Below are 22,181 nucleotides of genomic sequence, written 5' to 3'. Positions count from 1 at the left end.
CATTCGAAAAAAGATTTTTAAACATAGAATGAAATTAATATTGGAAACTACCGTCATAATTTATTCGAACTTTCGAATATGACCTATACTTTTAGATATTTAAAAATAGATAATGGCTTATTTCTACAAAAACTCATTTAGAACTGGAAACGAATCCACAATGTTTTGATTTGCTGGCAACAACAAGACTTAAATTTAAAAGCATTCATATGCTAAAAAATCAGTTGAAATTATTATATAACAATAATGAAATGAGATCCCAGCATATTTCATACATTATTAGACAAAGATTCAAACTGCAGAAAAGAGCAATTCATATTGCATATTTAAGAAAAATTAACACTGAAATAGGGGTAAAATAATAGAAAAGTACTATCAACTTGCCCTTTTCAGATATAAAAAACCTTACGAATATCCTGTCATTTTCCATATAACCTAGGCTTCCACTGAAACAATTCCGGAAACACTTACCCTGAATGACTAATTTAAGTCTTCGCGCAAATCAAACTGATATTATAAAATAAAGTTTAATCGAAATAGAACTCATTTTTATTTGCTAGGAAATAAAAAGATTCGTTTCACAAAATGAAATTAACAATAGTACAAAAATTTATAAGACTTGTATTCAACAACCAAGCGCCAAGTTTAATAGCCTTTTGTTTTGTTTTCTAAAATTACTATAATAAGTGTTTAAGGAAGTTATTATTATTAAAAAATTTCAATTTTGATTTGTTCTTTATATTTCCGTATGAATTGTTTATTATGAGCCCATTCCTTAATGGAAAAAAATTATAACTTGAATCCTAGGATAATTTTAATTTTAGTTGGGAACAAAAATAGACAACAGTAATTTCAACAGCAGAACTCCTGAATTTAAAAACATTTTAAGCAAAGGATGAGGATGGAAACTAACTAGAGAATTTTTTTTTTTTGAGATAAACAAAAACTCTTAGCTGTATTCACATTATAACATTTCATATTCTTTGGAAGCATAAAATGCCCGGACCGGCTTGAGATTTAGAAGTGAATTATCACTATAACTTGTAAGTATCATAGAGACAGGGAAAAGGGTGTAAAGGACCCTTTTATTTGACTCAAATAAAAGTTAACAGTAGATACCACTCATGCTTATTCCTTACTTTGATTTAAGCCATCATTTATGGCTTAAGTCAAAGATAATCAAACTTAACTAAGTAAAAGTTAAGTTTGCCTAAAGGCTACACAAATAAAGTAACGCCCAAGTTGGCTTTTACCTAAAGTTGGTGTGAGAACCCAAATGGTGAGAATAACGCAACGCCGCAGAATAGTACTCTCAAATTAGCAATGTGGCCTTCAGCCTTAAAACCTTTCTTTAAATAGCAGCTGCTTTCTACCTCATTTGAATATCACACGAGTTAAAAATTTACATTCTGGCAGAAAAGCAAATTAACATAAAAAAACTAGTTAATAAACTTAACGAAATCTTACAACCTTTTAGCTTTGTTTAATCGTCATAGAACTTAATTTTTACTTCCAACAAATAATACGTAAACGTAATTTAATTCGTTAGTGAAATCTGACCTGAATAAGTAGAAAAATATTTAAATATTTTCGCATTACTAGGAATGCATACATAAAATTATAATGTTACAAATTCAACTTGGAAAAGAGAATTGGTGATAATTAAATACATTTTTCTGCAAAAGTAATAAATTATTGTGAATAAATAAGAAAACGAGTCCAGTTTTTAAAATTCAATAAATAACACATACAAGCATTAATTAAATGCAGGGAGAGAAAAATTTACATCTTTCGGGTACGTCTTCGTCATAAGGCTGGTGTATCGAGAGAAGTAAATGAATCAGCCTGTTTCTGAACTGACAATGACAAAAATTTACAAAATTAAAAAAAGTACAAAATCATTTAATCATTTGCGCTTTTCTCAGTCATTATAAGTGAAACTTAAAGTTTCTTATTTTATCTAAGATAAATTTTTAAAATTAAGATTATTATTTTATTATTATAGTAATGATATAGTATTGTAGTAATATAATAGTAATGATAAAATATTATCTTTTATTATTATTATATTATTTTCATTTATTATTTTATTATTATTCAGATTCTTTTTTCATTTATTATTTATCATTATTTATTATTTTTATTATTAAGATTATTTATTTACTATTTTAAGTTTATTTTGTTATACTTTTCATTTTTTCATATTGATTTTATTTTTTCATCAGTAACTCTACTTATTTATTTTACTTTTAAATAAATTTGTTTCTTAAAAATTTTGATTTTATTTATTTTTAATTTACAACAATTGCTTTTGGTTTACAACACTTATTAGCAGATTTCGTTTTCTTTGTTCAAAATTGATTTAGCCTGTAATGTTCCTCAACACTTTGTCTATGATGAACGTAAAGGAACCTAGTGAACTAAGTAGCGAATTATCTCTGAGTTCAAGTATTTACGACAGAATCTCGACAAGGGTTAAAATACTATTCTATTCGCTCAAATAAATAATAACATATGGCCCCTTCTCGGGATTACAGGAGAGCCTCCACTCGGACTTTTAAATCAGGATAAGAAAATAAGAAGTTAATCTAATACTAAACTAAATAGATTTAGCCGAAGCTAGACACAAATACCTAACGTAGTTTGTCCCTTTTTTAACATAGCCGGCGATTATCAACAAGCACGTACAATACGGTCGAGCGTAGTAGATTCAAAAACGAAGTACTATCTGTCTACGAGAACAGCTCCCGCCACAGTGTCTGTCGGGTGGCGGTCGTTATAGCAACAAGGCTAGTATATTTCAAATAGAGGAGAACCAAGAGTTGCTTTATTGTTATATTCTTTTTGGCGACTGTTGGCAGGGGAAAAGAGTTTATCATTCGTCTTCAAGACACCCCTACGGAAAATGGGTCAAGCCTCGTTTCTATGGCAACAGACAGCTGCAGACTAACTGGCGAGAGCTTTTTTTATGATAGACAGACTGTAGCCAGAAGTCAAACACGTGCCACTAAGGACTCCTAAGCAGTCTCTCCCGAAGTTAGCTGAAATTTCCTTAAATACTCTGTGAGAACCACATGCTTATCTTCTAAGTGACAACTGTAAGTGTAGTAAGTTCTTGTAGGAACTACACAGGACAAGGGTTAAAAGCACCCTTTATTAAACTCTTTAAAATTCACACTGCGTTGACTTGACGCTAACACACTACGCGATAAGTCAAACCCCAAGATTTAAAATAAAAGTCGAAGATCTTAACAAGTAGCAGATCTTATAGAAGATCTTAACAAGTAGTTACAGGTCTAAAACAACTCCTGTTACTTAAAACCGCCTCGAAACTAGTGGCAGCAAAGTAAAAGCTGTTATGCCACGTAAAGCAGCAGTAACTGCGGAAGTAGAAGCTCACGCAACAAAGGTGACGGCAATAATAACAGATGGCCCCTTCTCGGGCTTACAGGAGAGCCTCCACTCGGGTTTTATGCCACGTAAAGCAGCAGTAACTGCGGAAGTAGAAGCTCACGCAACAGAGGTGACGGCAATAGCCTAAACTTTCTAACTTTCCTTCTAAAACTTGATATTTAAACTTTTTTTCCTCAAGGCAGAATTCGTTCCTTCACGTGAGCTACCAAATTTAAATATTCTAATATTGGCAATTAGGGGAATGAAGGCTTATAGGAAAGAACTTAAAATTAAATAAAATTGGTTATTTAAAATAAATATAAATCCCTGCAACTCCTTCGAACCCATTTGCATAAAACGCGATACTAAAAGCTCATTCTGGTAGGGAACAGTAGACAAGAAACAAGAATAGACAGAAAAGCGTGTTTAAACTTAAAATAACCATTAGAAACTTAAAGTAACCTCTACAAGCCTATTGCTTTAAATTTGCCCAATGGTTTTCCTGGTTTCTTTATTTCAAATATTCTTATTTTATACTGTTTACTTTTACAATATATTTTGTTTTAGGGTTACGTCGGAGCAGAGTACATCCTGATGATCAATTCAAATAAAAAATAAGGTAAAAATTGTAAAACGTTTTATTTTGTATTTCATTGCATTTTGAATTGTCTTTAGTAGTTTTGATTAAATTATTTTACATTAATTTCATTTTATTTTTTGCTTTCTTTTGAATTATTTCAACTATTTATAATCCTCCAAATTAAATTCAGATATGTGCTCTGTTGAAAATGTTTCATTTGTTCCTTGAAAAAGACTAAAGAATGTTCAACAATTTGTTACATTATTTTCTTGCTTTATTATTTTTAATATGTTATTTTACTGAATTGCTTTGTTTTTATTCCAATTTTGATGTATGTACTTCCTGTTAGACTGTTGACCCTCTTTTTTGATTTAATTACTATCTCTTGATTACATAATTAATTTCGCAGCACACTGCGCGACTTACAACCTTAATTTGAAATTTCTAATATTTTGTTTACTTATATATATATATGTTATGTATATGCATTTGTGAATTTTACACTAATTTATTTCCCATTTGCTTCTCTAAAGTTATACAGTTTTATTCGACCCAAAGTTGATGCACCTTGTGGAACGATTCCTCATTTCTCCCATTTTCATATTTATTTATTTATTTTAAGACCGAATTTATAATTTTAAAGGTTTTGCATCTCATGTTTTGCAAGATTTTGTAAAATAATTAAAAAAATAGAGACTGAAATGGAAATAAAACAACTATTTTATCAAATATTATTCTAATATACAATGAAAGTTTAGAAAAATAAATAGCTGATTAATGTAAATAATATTAATTGACAGAAAAGCAAGAAAATAAAATAATAACTTGGAGGAAGAAAAGATAAAGTAACTCGATTTCTTACTTCATGGAATAATTTCAAATATTGGGTAACTTGTACTTCCGAATAAAATGCAGCTTTAAAAGGTTCCCTATTTTGAACAATAGAAACAGCGCGAGCTAAATTCTGTTGTGTGTTTATTGACTTTTTTAATATACTTGATTTACACCAGCATGTGAAAAATTAGTTTTCGTGATTAAAAGTATTCCTTTCTGCTAGCGCATGGAAACACTAAGTAGGGTACCTGTATCTCCACTACGCCAAGCGAGAGTCCCTTCAGACAGTTCAAATCGATCCAATGTTTTTAATCGAGGATCGAAAAAGAAGTTGCAATGAAAAAAAAGAAAAAGAGAAAAATGCGCAGATTTTGATTTCATTTGTTTATTTCTTCTTTCTTATCCTTCCACACACGAGAGACTCTGCTAGCGTTTTATTAAAGATGTTAAATTTTCAATAATAAAGTGCAAATACTTTTAGTGCTGTAGAAAGATTTCTAGCAAGATAAAAACTCTAGAAGTTTTGCCTTAGAATGTAACAATAATAAGCGTATCGACAACAACGCACTTTCCCCGTAACTCGTTTCTTCCTTACTTAATTAGTTTTTATGTGAAAGGGGGGGGAGGAAAAGTGTTGAAGACAAAATGGTTAACAAAACTTGTTGAAATGTATATTTTCTGAACGGCATATTTTTTTCCAACGTGATTAAAGAATTGCTGCTGATTTTAAACAGATGATTTCAATCTAGGTAATTGCTACAATTAATATTAATATGAAATTTATTGGGTAAATTTTTATACGTAATTCCAATACTGAAAATTTTGTTAAGAAAAGTTAATAAGTTAAGAAAAAGATATGCATTATTTAGGCACGAAAAGCGTTAACGGCCCTTGGGATATGTTTTTGTCATTTCAAATCTGAAAAGGAAAGCGATGAGCGAGGCTCGCAGGTAAAAGTTTAACACACATGGGAAGTTCTTAACTAGGATGAGATTCACTACACTTGATAAAAAAATATCATGACTTATGATAAAACTTCGTTGATAAGTAAACGCAGTCCGTAAACGTTCTAGACGCAATTATTGCTCATTAGTGCATTTCTAAATATCGATTCATATTAATTAGATGATTCTGTATCACTCAGTAATGACCATTTTTTAAATCTTTATTTGCTACACATACAGATTTAGAAACATCTCCAATGTTCGGCTAAAAGGATTTGAAATGGTATTTACTCGATCCGCTACATTCGTTGGCTGATAATAAACCGAATGTGCGTAGCCTGAGATTTTTCCAGCCGAACTAAAATTGAGACATATGGATTTTCTTTTACGCATTGATTTTAGCATTCTGTTTCAACATTTTCTGTGTAAGTCTTAAATTACAAAACTTGAAATCCGCATGCGATAATGTTTTATTTATAATCGTAAATTCTAATTATAAAGCGAGATTTCTCGGAAATTCATTTATTTTGCATATATTTTCTGGAGAGAAATTTACATAATTCGAAGTCTTAGCATTCTGATATGGACGTTCCTCATTTAAACGCATTCGCAATTATATCGACATCCGGTGGAAAATTTGAAGGTGATACAACGCAGATTTCGAGTCCTGCTTTACTGCATTCAAATTACTAGCATACTCTGTGACGCGGCCTTCTTTGTATGACCATTGGATACATCATCCTACTGCCGGTTGTGAATGTTTTATCAGATTAAACGTGTTTCAAATCCCGCTATTCAAATTACATCCTTTAATTGAGACAATCGATGCATAAAATGTTTTCTTATTTAAAGTCACGCTATATTTGAAATGTTTACTTATTTACTAGATAATGCAACATTATTATTATTTAAATGACAGTTGATAAGAAAAAAATCTATCACTATCACTATCAGTTGAATTATGATACATATAGTGACAACTAAAGTCCTTAACCGGCCTTTTATTTTCGCAACCATTGGCCGTAGATATATAACGCCTATTAGAAAAATGTTTTAAATAGCGCAGATATTCATGTTGTGGCATATTTAATTTAAAAAATAAGTTTTTTAAGATTACGAAACCGAACTTTTAACGAGGTCTCTCGATCCCTACATTTATGTGTAAGAAAATGGCTATACTCATTATAAAAATGTAATGTAAGGTATTTCTTTCGCCTTCTTAGCGCACCTTCGTGGTGTAGTGGTCTGCATGCTGGGCGTGTATTCCAGAGGTCCGTGGTTCCATTCCCGGCGAAGACGTTGCTCATATTTCATTTTTCCTGCTTACAAAAAATACCTAATGTCTCTACAGCGGCGCCTGAACTTAAAGGGTGGTGGATGATGATTCTCCACACCCAGGATTTGGCGATTGGGTCCCCTAAAACACCAGTCGCCCTTTAAAAGGGGGAGTATATAAGGCATTTCTCCCGCCTTCTTTGTGTGCTTTCGTGGTGTAGTGGTCTGCATGCTGGGCGCATATTCCAGAGGTCCATGGTTCGATTCCCGGCGAAGGCGTTGCTCATTTTTTATCTTTCCTGCTTTAAAAAAATACCTAATGTCTCTACAAGTAAAAAGAAAAATGTTTGAATCCCGTTCGACGAAAACTGACCAAGATAATTCATTTCAAAATTTCCGATTTTTGATGTTATTTTCAGTTTGCATAGCGGGGGTGGTTAATAAATAAATTAAAATATTGCGAGGTTAATTTTTTCCTTTTAAATGGTATTCAGAGATATTCTTTTGTGATTTACTAGTATCTTATATGTTTTACATTTGGTATGCCGAAAGGATTTTCACACAAGCAATTTATAACTTTTCAACTAGCTTACAAATATTTTTAGTTTTTTAATTAATACAAATAATTTTACGAGCTGCTACGTGCTAACATTGAAGCCTGCCAGTGTTTTTTAGAACACGAATTCTATCAGATTCTGTGAATAAGATCTCCATTTTGAAAAATAATGTATATATATTGATCAATACTGTTCACAATAATCTGCATAGAAATGTTCGATACATAATCTCAACACTCAGAAACCTTTTTCTTAATTCATATTTACAATGGGTTTTTCCATAGAGTTATACGAATTGAGCTCTAGCCCACAGGTAACGTTGTGGGCTAGAGACAAATTTCGCTGTTATCCCGTGCAATATATTCGGTCCAATTCAGTTGTTTGAGTGACACAAGTGCTATATTTTAACACTATTTTTGCAATTATGGAAGATTCAAGGAGAAATCATTTCGTTTTTGTGAAAAGCGTGTGTGAAAACTTTAGAAATTGTTCAACTCTCAAAGGAGTATCTTGTTCTCATACATTCTGTTCCTACATTTGTTCCCGCATTTCAAAAGAACTTCCTGGGTGTTCGATTTGAGAGTTTTAACGCGCCGTAATTAGGTGCATTGAAAGAATACCGAAAATATTCTTCCAGGACGGCTTAAAAAACTAGGTTTTCGTTGGAATAGGTGTATTTAATTAAATGAGACTTACGTTGAGGAAACTGCATTCCAGTATTGATGAAAACTGACGAAATAAAAAATTATACCTAAGTTCCTAGAACTTCGGAAGCATCCCTCGTAATTTTTAGTCACATACAAATGTAAACATTTCAGTCTATGTACGGCCCCTGAAATTGATCTCCGATTTTAATATCAAATATCGCTGTCAATTTTTTTGTCGTACCGGGGTCACACTTTTTGAGTTTTATTTTGCATAACGAGTACGGAATTTTTCTAAATGTCGGAAACGTATAAAATATTAAATTTCCTAATTTTTCCAAAATTGATCTCTTTAAATTTAAAAATGCCCAAACATGAATATTTGCGTTATTTAAAACATTTTTGTAACTGGAAGTACATTACTACCAATGCTTCCGTATTGGTAGTAGACATGTACTACCAGTTCCACATTGGTAGTAGACATGTACTACCAGTTCCGCATTGGTAGTAGACATGTACTACCAGTTCCGCATTGGTAGTAGACATGTATTCATAAAGTTCGAGTAAGGATTTTGAGGACACGAAGTATATGCACAGAGAACTTATTACAGGCCTTTTTATCTTAAACATTTATTCTACAAACGAATCTTTAATTACAAATTTTATCAAACTAAATTAGAGAATTTCAGGGAAGCAGTTTAACACTATCGACCGGACAATTTTATAAAAACAAAGTCTGTACCGAATTTTTTCCTTTTTCACTGCGTGTCTTGATGGTGTAATCGGAGAGACAACTCGGCTAGCAATTAGAAGGTCCGGAGTTCGAATTCCGGCCATGGCACTGCTGAGTATTTTTTTTTCTTTCTTTCTTTCTTTCTTTCTTTTTTTTTTGTTTTGTTTTGTTTGTGTGTGTGTTTCCCGCGTTGAAAAGTTTAAGATACGTTACATATGGCGCCTGAACTAAACGACGGCTATAATTCGTTATCGCCTGGATTTAGTGGTTGGGTTTTTCTCCCTCCCTAACCGCTCTTTAACTGTGAAGAAAATCTCCCTGCTCCTTATATGCCTTAACGGTGCAACTGCTTCGTCGTACCCGTATTATTTAATCAGAATATAGACTTAATATTGGGCGTAGGTGAGATAGCGTGTTGTCAGTCGCTAGGCACTTTGAACCTGGAATAACACTTATTAAATCCTTTAATTTTTTTATCTCAGGTTCTTTTCTTAGATTTGAATTTTTGATCAGACTCCATTTACAGATTTCAAACGCTTTCCAGATCTCTTTCAAAAATATAGTTACTTTTTGTGTCTAGACTCTACTATAATAGCTAATATTTGGGACATAAATTTCAGTTTATCTTATGAAAAACAAAATGTTGATAAAAGCTTTCGATCCTGAGAACCATTAGTGGGCAGAATAAGTAAAAAATAAGTTACATAACTGTACGTTTAGTGTTAAAATACACTTTAAACAAACATAAAACCTAGAAAACTACTAAAGCTGACGAACGGAGAAAGTTATTTAATATGGTCTAATCCGTAGCGTTAAACATAATTTGTATATTAATTATGCTTCATAATCAATGTAAAACACCTCCGAAAATGACTAAAAGTTTCTTCAGTGTATAAAAACTTAAAAACTTTTTATTCCAAGTTAAAATTATTGATTATTTTTAGACAACTTTGCGCGTTGTTACGCTTAGGAACACAAGCCAGTACCAATACTTTAAAAAAAAAAAAAAAAAAAAAAAAAAAAAAAATTGGAGACCATAGAAACAGTATTGCAAATTAAAAAATTCGTAACAAAGAGAGACTTAAAATTCGAGTCGAAGGAAAAACAGTGCCCCTCTAGAAAAGAAACAATGAATTTTATATTCCTGTTTTATTCCCTTAACTAAGCACTACAATAAGCTGCTCAGCTACCTAAGCACCACCTAAGTTACATTCAATGATTCGGGCTACGATGACCACCTTATGACGTCATGACATTTAGCGCGTAAGTAAGATACATACATGTCTTGTGCGTTGCTATGACAACGCTGACCTTACCAACGGGCGGAGACGCTAAGTCATTTTAGAAAGGCAACCCACCCAATGTTTCTACAAACTCAATCAATTCCCAACTTCCAGGGAGTTTCCCTTTTAAAGTAGTTTTCAGATCCATATTTATAAGAACTTGCTTCTATTCGCTTTGATTTTGCAGAAAAATCTGAGTATTTAAAATTATGAATCATGTTTCACTCTTAGCAATCAAAGAGCGTTCCCTGACCACTGGTCGGACAGCTCATGTCCCGTATCAGAATTAATGAACAGGAACGTACAGCTTAAGCGCATATCAAATTATTCTTTTTCCCTTATTTTTATTCATGACAGCCAACGGCAAAACAAAAGCTCAAACTAAAAAACAAAAGCTCAAAGAAGAGGTTTCACTAACATCAGATAAACTAGCTTCCGAAATTGGTTTCGCATCTAAAATTTGGGTCACGGCTTTCTGCAATAAGCACGAACTAGAGAATGGCAGTTTACTGGCATAACTTTCTTAAGTAATGCAATGGAGGAATATGGACGTCCAAATGTCTCCTTCAGTACAACACAATGCTTCAGTGATCTCCTAGCTCCAAAGATTGTATCAAATTTATGATTTGATAGCGATATCGGCGGCTCATATATGAGTCAAATCGTAATTCAGTGCCTCAGTACACACAGCATCAATTTTATTTGGGACATAAATAAGGAATTAATTAGAAGTGATCGCAAAAGAGACTAAAACAGACATCTTGTCAGGATAATACCTTTCAATCAAACCGTTTTCAGTTTGCGATGAGACTGAGTACTGTTGCATCCTTAATATATAAAAAAATACCAAAGAAATAACACAGTATCTTTATTTTCCATCATTCCTGCGATCTGATCTTTAATTTCTCAAAAACTGAGGAAATATTGCTTAAGCTGAAGAATATAAGTTTAGCTCGGCTGACTTATTACTGAATACACTTTGTTTTCTTGGTAACTGTGAGAAAGTAAGAGGAATTGAAATATGTAAGATAAGTACTTTTAAAATTCCGTTATTTGAGTAATAACTGATTGTTAGGAGTTATAAATTGTAAAGAGGTACGAACGTTACATTTAAATCGGTGAGTTAGTTAAACAACGTGTAGAGACATTAGGTACTTTTTGGAAGCAGGAGATGTGAAAAATGAGCAACGCCTTCGCCGGAAATCGAACCACGGACCTCTGGAATACGCGCCGAGCGTGCACACCGCTATACCACGAAGGCACGCTAAGAAATCGGGAGAAATACCTTATATACTCCCCCTTTTAAAAGGCGACTGGGGTTTAGGGGAACCATTCGCCAAATCCTGGGTGTGGAGAATCATCATCCAGAACCCTTTTAGTTCGGGCGCCACTGTAGGGACATTAGTTATTTTTTGGAAGCTGGGGATGTGAAAGATGAGCAAAGCCTTCGCCGGGAATCGAACCACGGACCTCTGGAATACGCGCTTAGCGTGCACACCACTACACCACGAAGGCACGCTAAGAAGTCGGGAGAAATACCTTATAAACGCATATTTGTACATTTTTAGTTTGAGAGGCACATTAAAGATCTTACGCCTTATCGAACTTCAACACTTCTGGGAAAAGGCAATTTGCCAGCCCGGGTGGCTAATAATTGTCCTGTAACAAAATAAAATGGGCAGGGAAAAATGAAAAAAACTAAGCTAAAGGCATTGCTGGCATCAAAGTAATGTAAGAAGTGAGACCGAGCAGATAAAATAAGAGATTAATACTTTTGTAATGAATTCAGTTCCCCGTAAAATGAATAAGCCATATGCAGATCTTATGTAATAACGAATCATAAGCTAGTTCTGCAGTAGGAAGTCGATGCAAAGCATTCCTCCCTAACACAAAAGTTTACGTCATTATTTTACACTGATTTGTGTTAAAAGTTGTTTGACGATCACTTACAAAAGATTTTAGCAAATTATTCTGACATAGGTTTGAAAATAGTGCTCTTACTGATTCTAAAGAACAGAACACTGAGTCTAAATGTAAAGTACACTTTAAAATTCAAAAAATCAATATTTTATTACATACATTCTTCCATTTCTAAGTTAAGTCATACTTCAGAAAATGCGAATTACAAAGAATAAGGGGAAAGATGCAGCGTGCCAAAGAAATTAGTGAGCAAGTAAGTGACAACAGGTGACTTAACTGGTGTTTCTACCATTTCCACAAATTAGAATTTAATCGTAAACAGATATTGTCGAATTGTAGATAAGTGAGATTCTCCTTTTATGGGTTAAGGGAGAGTCTTAACCTAAAAGGGAATAGAATTAAGATTAGGTAATTACGCTTTAAGGGCAAGAAAGTTAGAAAAATTGCTGATTTATAAATAACGAATAGAATGCTACTAGATTTATAAATAGATAATAGTGTTATTATACAACTATAAATTTTAGAAGCTAAATCTATAACTATTACCCAGCGTTTGTAAGACAGTATATGTTTGCCAATAAAAGTTTTTTACTTTTTTAAAAAACTTTTCTGAGTATTGTTTAGTAAGAATTTGAGACGTAGATTACTCATCCAAAAGAGTGCTTGAATTATGAAGTTAAAATCGAAGCTAGTTACGCAGCATAATAGATGAAAAATAAAAGACTAGACTATAAAATACTCAAAATGAAAGTTCCCTCTAATTTTTAATGTAGCAGCACGATGCATGTTTAAAATCACCATCCGGCTAAGTTCGACACCCAGATTTTGAAAAATAGTACACATAAATCTATTTTAGGTGTTATTTAGCACAATGCTACTTAAAATGATAGAAATGGGCGGAAAATACATTATCAAATTGTCGCTTTTTTCTCACATTTTGGGTTAAAAAATTGTGGAGTCATTAGGTTAATTGCAGGCAGAAGACGTTAAGAATAAGCAATGTACTCGCCGGGACTCGAACCTCGGACCTCTCGAATACGCGCCGAGCGTGCTAACCATTACACCAGGAAGGCATGCTAAGAAGGCGGGAGAAATACCTTATATAGGCCCCCTTTTAAAGGACGACTGGGGAACAGGAGAGCCAATCGCCAAATCCTGGTGGTGGAAAATCATAAATCATCCATCACTGTTTTTAGTTCGGGCTCCACTCATTTTGTTATTTTTAATGCAGAAAATGAGAAAATTGAGCAATGCCCTCGCCGGGATTCGAACCACGGACCTCTAGAATACGCGCGACGTGTGGCGACCACCACACAACGAAGACATGCTAAGAAGGCGGGAGAAATACCTTATAAAATGTGTTAAAAGTTTAGTATTTCTAGATATGTTCTCATAAAAATATTTCTCTATTTTACGGTACTTTTGTGTTTTTCACATAATATTTATTGAGGCATAATTTATTAAATGGACTAAAATTTAAGTAATAACGTAAAATTTCTATTAAATATACCTATTTGAGTACATGCATTAGCTATTTTTTAAGAAATTTCTCTCTTTTCATTTACAAAATTGATTGCAAAAACTTTTACTCCATTTAATTCATAATATTCTATGAACTATTTGAGAAAATCGCAAGTTTAATCCCCCAATTAAGCATGCAGCTAATAGAGGATTTGCATATAGTATAGTTAAATATGCAGTATAGTTAATTTTTATAATTGCAAAGCTTTATTTACCTTTTGTTCCTTGGAATTTAAGCTGATTTACTTAAAGAAGCTATTAATTTCACTTTATTATTTGATGCCTTATTATAGAAATTCAAGAATGCAAATATAAAGCAATAACAGCTTGTTGAAAATTGTATAATTGTATAAAATACCTGATAACGATTTTTCAGTCTCACTTAAAATATTAAATCGTCTTTAATCAATAATGCTTTTGATTTGGTTTCATTAACTATTTAAAAGCAAAAACGCGAGTGCGCAAGTATTCAAAACTATAGCCTACTTTGATGTTTCAAATATATTTTAAAACGATTTTCGCGATATGTTTCAAAACTCAAAGTTAACCAGAATAATAAATTTTTCAAATGTATGTCTAAAATTTTATAGCTAATTTGACGCCTCAACTAGCATTTTACCTAAGGCAAGTGCCTCACTTGTCTCACCTTTGTCCCGGGTCTGGTCGCCTATTCAGACTATTAAAAATTATATGTAATTTATCTGCATTTTTGAAAAAGTAGCTTTAAACTACGTTTGGGAAAAGCGTTTGGGAAAATGCGTTTTTCTGTAGTATGCGTTTAGTTGAGGTTTCATCGATACGAATTACGTTAAATGCCAAACAAGAGCGTAAAGTATCTAACCTCTAACCTATATAACATAAGCGTAGTATAAGATGAAAAAATACAAGAGTGGGTATATTAGATCTCATTAAGTAATGGCCAATCAACTAACTACCCACTATGCTTTTCTCTTGATTGCCAAGAAGCAAAAACATTTTCGCATAACTGTATGAAAAAAATCGATTTCGATGAAAAAAATCGATTTTTTTTGGGCCTTTCGTAGTTCAGTGTTGCTATTTAAAAAAAAGACCGAATGAAAAAGAGAATAAGAGAGCCAAAAAAAAAGGGGGGGGGGAGAAAACGCTGAAAAAATTTATTGCTGGTAATGAATACCTCTTATGACCAGAATGAGGCCCTTCCATCAAAAAGCAATGTATGTGAATACTCAAGGCATACAAGGTTTGTGCTCCAAAAGTATGTGGTCTAGTTCACAATGTTACAAATACCAATGTATAAGTACCAACAGATTAGGAAAAATGATTTTTTTCAATTATACATTAATTATTCATTAACGTTGCGATCGTGCACTTCTAATATGAAAATTAGTAATTACACACTTATCAGCAGATATGTCAAGCATAGCAAATATCAACCGGAAAAACAGCATGGTTTAAGTTATCACTATAGAAGTGCATTTTATAAGAGGATATTACTAGTTTTCACTCATTTTTTATCTGACATCGATTAAATAAAATTTGAAAATCCTTTCGAAATCAATCTTCAGCAACACAATAATTTTGGGTAGTTCTTTGTGATGCCAAAACTTATATAAATAAACTGAAACTCCTGCTGTTTGGAATTATACTTTAACATAATCATTAGTTTAAAAATGAAAAAAAAAAAAAAAACATACTTGACATTCCGTCACTTTTAAGTTATTATAGTGCTTAATTAGACTACAGTAACTTTAAATTATTGTAGTAATGGAATTATAAGAATTATATTATTTTACTCAAACTAAAAGTGCATAAATAGAAAAATTAAAATAAATTCACATCAGATATAAAGAAGCCAGAATACATGCCTTACTGATAGAGTTTTATTTTTTGGTTTTAGAAAACTGATTTAACTATTCGTAAAAATTCTAAGAGCTGTGCATGTTGTTATAGATGTGTGATAAAAATGTTAATGAAATTATGCCTACCTATCAAGATATTTGCATAATAATATGAAAAAAAAACAAGGAATTCTTTCTCCGTTGTTAACTTATTTGATTATGAGCGATCCTGATCAGATGACCCAATTCGTGCAGTGCGATTACGAAAATATGCGTATGATTTTAGTTTTCTACGGCGGGAATCACATTACAGAACTTTTTTATCGGTGATGTTCAGTACCGTTAATAGAAATAATGGTCACTTTCCACAGCTGTTCAGGCGGTCACTGTGAGAGTTTTCGCTGTTCAGGACTTCGTCTAAGTCAAATATTTTGATTTTGCTACCTGTGTGTCACAGAGGTTTTACTTAACAGTCAATGCTGTGTGAAAGATACTGAGTACAAGAGAGAAAAGCAAAAGGAACTATACACTATAAATCCCTTATTCCAACCTTTTCATGATAAACGTACCAATATGAAAACTTTGAAAAACGAAAGCTATTTGGAGTTAAATTCCGCGAAAATACGAATAACTTTCACGCAAACCATAACTTCGATAAAATATCTCGTCTGCCAAAATGCTTGGGCGTGAACAGTTCACATGGTTTGCTGGTCCAGGAGACGTGTTCGCATGCCCAACACAAACGGGCACTTCTGTGTCCTCGGGTCAAGAGGTCACAGCCAACTGGTCGTCTTGTATACAGACCTGTATTGTGCAGGCGTCTGCGCACTGTAATAGCTAAGATTCTTGTTCTTGTTGCCACTAAATGATCTGTCATGAGCTGAGACACAGTAATGTTACTCCTCCTTCAGACCGAAAGCGCTAAATAACGGTCTCCCGCACGTGTTGTAACTCTAGGTTTGCCTGGAACATGTCTTCTAGACACAGAATCCTCAGATTCAAAGACACTAAGACGTCTAGCAGCATCAGCTTATGACCTCCCCATTTCCTTCCATCCAATCGCCCGTCACCTCAACGAAATTGGCAAACGACTTCTCTCCTGGACATTTATAGACTCTCCTGAATGTTGTCCACGAAACTGTAATAAAAACTGAAAATCAACACTCGTGAACAAAAATTACAATTTTTGCATTTTTTTCTCCTATATAAGTATTAATTTCCATAAAAAAGCGGTAGCTATTGTTTTTGCATATGTTCTCTTAAACTTTGTTACTGTCATGCATATGAACTGTGAATTTAAAAGTTACTGACACTTTTGTAATGGTGAGCTTTGAAAAACATGCTGCTCCTTAACTTTTGGAGGGCGGTGTATTTTCCACAACTGTATTTTGCTTATTTTCAGAAAATGGTTTCAGACTACTGTAGTAACAGTTCTTAGATGGAACAGAAAAAATATTCGGCTACCTGACTTTACAGGGAAAAAGATTAAAAGAAGAAAAAAATTCAGCAAATGCTTTTGCCCTATTGCTCCTTTTCATTTGCAAAACTATACAACAGCTTGCTCCCAGGACGTGGGATAAAACGGTATGTTACTAATAGCCAATAAATCACATACCTTGAATATATCTGCATGAAATCTTGCATTCATTTACCATATTGTAGTCATAAATCGTTAAATTTAGCTTAAAGTGTTTAATGGATATATACATATTTACGAAAACTGCTATTACAGATTTCGTTAAGGTTTCAAAAGACATTAGCATTCGTACAAACACTCAAGAACTCCAAAACGAAAGCCAAGAAATAAAATTGCTGTTCTAATTCAATATTCATTAACATAATAGCATTTAATTATTTAAAAAGAAAGAAAGAAGAGAAGAATTTAAAGAAAACGTTTTCAATTTCGTTGAATCTTACGCATTGTTCGCATCACCTTACAAAACAGCAGCAGGCTGCGAGTACGTTTCATTGGTATTTTGGGTACCTGATCACAAAGCAAAGTTTGAATATCTCAGTCAGCAGAATGAATCTGAAAAGTAAGATGCTGAATAAAGAGTTTCTACTCTAACCTTCATTCAAAATCTCTGTCACAGTAATGGTGATGCTGTGTTGTGTTAAATAAGATGATTGGTAAAAGCTTCATTCTTTTGAAAAGGAAGAAAACATCATGTATACAAAGATATTATTAACTTTCACATGTTCGAATGAAGCTTAATGATGAATCAAAGACATTAAAAGATCTACTATCAAATCATCTATTATCAGTCTATTATCTATCATCAATTTAATAATATATATTGTGCCAATATTTTTAACGCTGATTTTTAAAATCCATCTGTGGCAATGTTATTGATATATTTGAAGTGGCAGTAGTCTGCAGACAGAAAGAGACTCATACTCGATGGAAGCTAAATCTTTGCTGGGGCAAGAAGAAAAAAGTGTCTAAATTTTGGGGCATTATCAAGATGCAATGTGCAATAAACAAAAACGTATTTTCAGAGTTTAAGAAAAACGATTTCTTATAATTTTGGCAACGAATAATTCAGGAAAATATAACAATTCTATAATAGATAAAATGCCGATAAAAAAGTTCTTTAAGAACGTAATTTGCTGCATAATGCCTTCTTTACAGGCAACTATAGAAAAAAAAAAATCAGAAAACTTTCTCTGATGATTTGAGAGCTTCCATACAACAATAACTGAAACCAAATGAACTAAATTAAACTGCGAAACAAAAACAATGAGTAACAAATAAAATTAAATGCATCAGTATACAAAGACTTCTCTTTCAACGGCTGAATGATCCGATAGGTATAGTCTGCTTCGAAGAAACCGTCATCAAGTTAAAGAAGTTGTCAGACTGGCAAACGATGTTAAAGATGCCTTCCATGTAGAAGGTCTGTTAGTATGTTTCAAAAAAGACGGATGCAATTCATCTTCATGTCAAACAGGTCTTTCAAAGATGTTTCTAAAAGACCAAAGATACTGCTCAAAAATGAATGAATTAAAATAAAAATTTACAATGATGTAATGTAGGGCCAACTTCTACTTCCAGACCCTGGCAGCGTGAAGATGCTCAGTATAATGCATATTAAAATGTTAAATATACGTAAAATTGCAAAACAAAAGTAATTTTTTACTAATCAAAACATCATAAATATTTAAGTAATTGATATTTTTTTGGAAAATTGCAAATTTTATTTCTTTGCAATAATCCCTGGAGTTTATGTAAAAGTTGAAATTTTATACATTGAATTACAGAACTTTTCTAATCCATAGAGCTAAGGAACTTTACATTATATTTTGTGTCTAATTTAAGAAGCTGTAAATATGGAATTATATGTCTAAGATCAATAGTCAAATAAAAAAGTGCGCAACCATCATGTTCAAATAACTTGCTTATAGCTAAGGTTAAAAACAATAAAAATTAATAAATTTTACAGTCGGCAATAGTTTAGAAATTTATTAAAAAGTGGTCTAAACACCTATTGGCCTAAAACAATGATTAGAGTCTGCAAGTCTGATGTTAATCAGAGACTTTACGACTTACGGCTCACAGTTAGAGCGGAAGAACGAAAGAAAAACGACTTATTACCTATTTACTTTTTACTCGATCCCTTTAAAATATTTATTATGGCATCAAGTCTATCGAAACCATCTTTGATGCACTGAAACTGGAAAGTGTTTGGGAAAACTGATCAACAGATAAATGGCCTTTTCCTTTTCCACGCTATGCTGTGAAGTACAACACAGGGAAGAAGATCGAAAAATTGAGTGCGTCAACTGAATTTGAATCAACTCCAAAACAAGGTTTCTAGTTAACTAGCTAACCGACAATTTCTATCCCCCCTCCCAGGATTTTCTAGATATCATTGCAACTTTAATGTTTCGCTTCATAGCAGTATAGGCAAATCTTGCACACATCGAAATTGTCATTGAATACAAAAATTGGTTGTTTCTAATGTACAGTATTTGGGCATTTTTTTTTATATAATTATTTGACTGATGAAATTATTAACACAAAAAATTGGCTTTTCTTCATTTGCTACCCCTTTTAACATAAATGGTTATATTTTGAAGAACATTAATAAAGTTTAGAATAAAACAAATCTAAAATGTTAATTCGTATAATAAAATTCCTCAATGTAAGATCAAAATTTATAATTTCTATGCTCTGATTTAATATTTCATATTATTCTATTGAGGAAGGGAATCACTGATCTTCGGCAGTTTTATCTCTTGCTCGGTATCAGGATGAAAACCAAGTTGTTCCTACTGGTCATGTAGCTCAAATTAAAATAAATGTTTTCCTTGAGAGACAACTGAACTTTTGAAGGGCAAGTACAATTAGGTCATATTCGCTCACCACAAATTCTCTTGTCTAGAACTGCTCGCAGTAACGCTTAAGAACAAAACAGCTTTGAATATAGTTATCAGTTTAAATAAAAATCTGAGCAGCTCATGTATTGCTCATTACAATAAAAGTTGACACCAACTCCTACTGATATCTGCAAACATTCAGGCAAATTTCGGACTTCGTATCTGCAGAATTCAGTTGACGAAATTTTGTCTCTCAAGCAAGCATCACTGTGACAGGCAGATGAGGCAGTCCATTAATGCAAAACCAGCAAACAATATGGAAAAATTTTCCAACTCAGTTCAAGAAACTTTTAGAGGACCTTTCGAGCGACATGCATTCTTGCACTCTCTTTCAGAAAAGAAATAGTACCGCGCGAAAGCGACGTCTCAGGTCATTTTTCAGGGAGCTGCTGCTGTTGATAAAAGTAAAATTTGGGAGTGGTGCTGGTGTTTGTAGGGATCAACTCTTAAACTATTACGAAATGTAAATATTATCAAACACAAAACATCCTTTTTTTTTTTTTGGAAGTATATTCTTGTTTACAACTTCTGGAGCAAGAAGATCGAAACAAGCAAAAGATACATAAGAAACCAATCGTAGTTAAAGTAAGGTAAACGCCTATACAAATAAAACCTTATCACCTAAGCAATTATTCTTTTATAATTATGTAGGCAGAATAACAAAAGTTATTTTGTGGGGGAGCAGCTTGGTCTGTTTAATACTCATCTAAATTCTTGGAATCAAATTATCAGGATTAGTATTCCTCTTTACTTGCTTTGGAAACATTAACTGTCCTGACTCAGAACAGGGAGCTTACTCAAGCTATGTTCGATAAATTGTGAAGTAGACAATACACACAGGAAGGATTTAATATTTTTCTATCTTTACAGAGCCTTCCGGAACTTCGGAATACAGAGACCAACCACTTGTGGTTTGAACGTAAGAATATAAAACTACTAACTAAAACTCTAACTAAACTAACTTTGGATTAATATACAAGTGCCTACTTTAAGATTGGCCGTAAATTAACAAAAAGCCGTATGTAGTACAGAGAGCTGCTAAAACTACGATACGTTTAAAATTATCACGAGGATTAAACCTCTGGCCTTGAAGGCAACCAGCAACCGAGTAAAACTACTATGGCAAGCGGCCTGCTTCTAATATCTCCTTCCTCTCTCTTGCTTGGCAAAAAGCCACAACTGAAGTACTTGGCGTTAGCAAGACAAATTTGCATAAATAAGTTAAAAGCTTTTAATTCTGGCCGGAAGTAGAAAATAAGAAGTGATAGTAAAGATTTAAAATAAAATAAACGTTAGTAAAACTTAGGATCCTTACAAAATAAACGCATAAAAGTTTTTAGCCAGTTAAAGTTTGAAGTACAAAGATTTTAACATATCAGTAGCAGCAAGAAGTGAAAATATCTTTGACTTTACGTAGTACAAAAATTCAGTTATGTTTTCTTTGTTTTCTCCATTCTCCATTATACATTTAGAACATATGAAAAATAATAAAATCCTATATGTAAATGCTATAACTAACATACAAAAATTTTTAACTTTCAAGATCATCTCAAAAGCAAGCAGTTACAAACTGGCACCTTATTCCAGCTGGAATACATGTATTTCAAAATTCAAATCTGGGGCAAGGGTGAATTTTTATGATGACTCTGTTGAGATGCAATAATAAAGTAAGCCAAACCTTTAAATGGGATCTCATCCAACTCACAGAAACATACAAATAATATCAGAAAGTCATACATGTAGTAAAAATCTCCATTTCCGAAACCATTATAGGCTACTCGAGGAACCATATTACCTCTCAGATAAATTCGATGCACCTTGCATTTTTCTGACAATAAAATCCGGAAAAAAGAAACCTTACATAAATAAGTAAATAAAATTACTTTTCTCGATGACAACCTAAGTCATTTATTTATGTATACACAGCTTTTCGAATATTTGATGAAAAAAAAAAAATAAGAAGGGGGAAGTAAAAAATAACGACCGTTACTTTATTTTCTGAGAACAAGATGGAACATGACTTTATTATTTAGTCGGTAGGGATTTTTTTTTTCCTCTCTATATTCTAGTTTATTATTCTTTACGATTTTCACGTTGAGCTTTTGATGTCTCTCCGGATGTATATACAGTTATTTCTTAGGGTCGGTATTCAACTCAGAGATGGAATTCGGGAATGGCATGGAGTCAAGTGCGTGAAACAACTATTTGTTCCATTGAGCCAAATGAAAATAGACTTTTTGATGTTTTTGTTTTGAAAACTTGGAGCAATGCTTTGAGTTTGAGTAAAGAACTCAAATTTT

General features: G+C 32.8%; 1 protein-coding gene and 1 long non-coding RNA gene across 5 annotated transcripts in view; one reads left to right on the top strand and one right to left on the bottom strand.

The window, feature by feature from the left end:
• LOC146993136 (uncharacterized) overlaps positions 1-22,181 on the top strand; it is a 225,829-nt gene that overhangs the window by 95,109 nt on the left and 108,539 nt on the right. Inside the window, exon 3 of the long non-coding RNA XR_015038587.1 lies at positions 3,961-4,012. This is a non-coding gene — a long non-coding RNA (uncharacterized LOC146993136). The remainder of the gene's footprint in view (positions 1-3,960; positions 4,013-22,181) is intronic.
• The window catches only part of LOC118205332 (myocyte-specific enhancer factor 2C-like), a 523,715-nt gene that overhangs the window by 404,468 nt on the left and 97,066 nt on the right, over positions 1-22,181 (bottom strand). The gene's annotated exons all lie outside the window — the stretch shown is intronic.

Source organism: Stegodyphus dumicola, chromosome X1 (genome assembly GCF_044657685.1).
Source record: "Stegodyphus dumicola isolate Sdum_Otavi_A_Nest chromosome X1, ASM4465768v1".
NCBI classification, from domain to species: domain Eukaryota; kingdom Metazoa; phylum Arthropoda; class Arachnida; order Araneae; family Eresidae; genus Stegodyphus; species Stegodyphus dumicola.
This window is presented reverse-complemented; position numbering and strand designations above follow the sequence as displayed.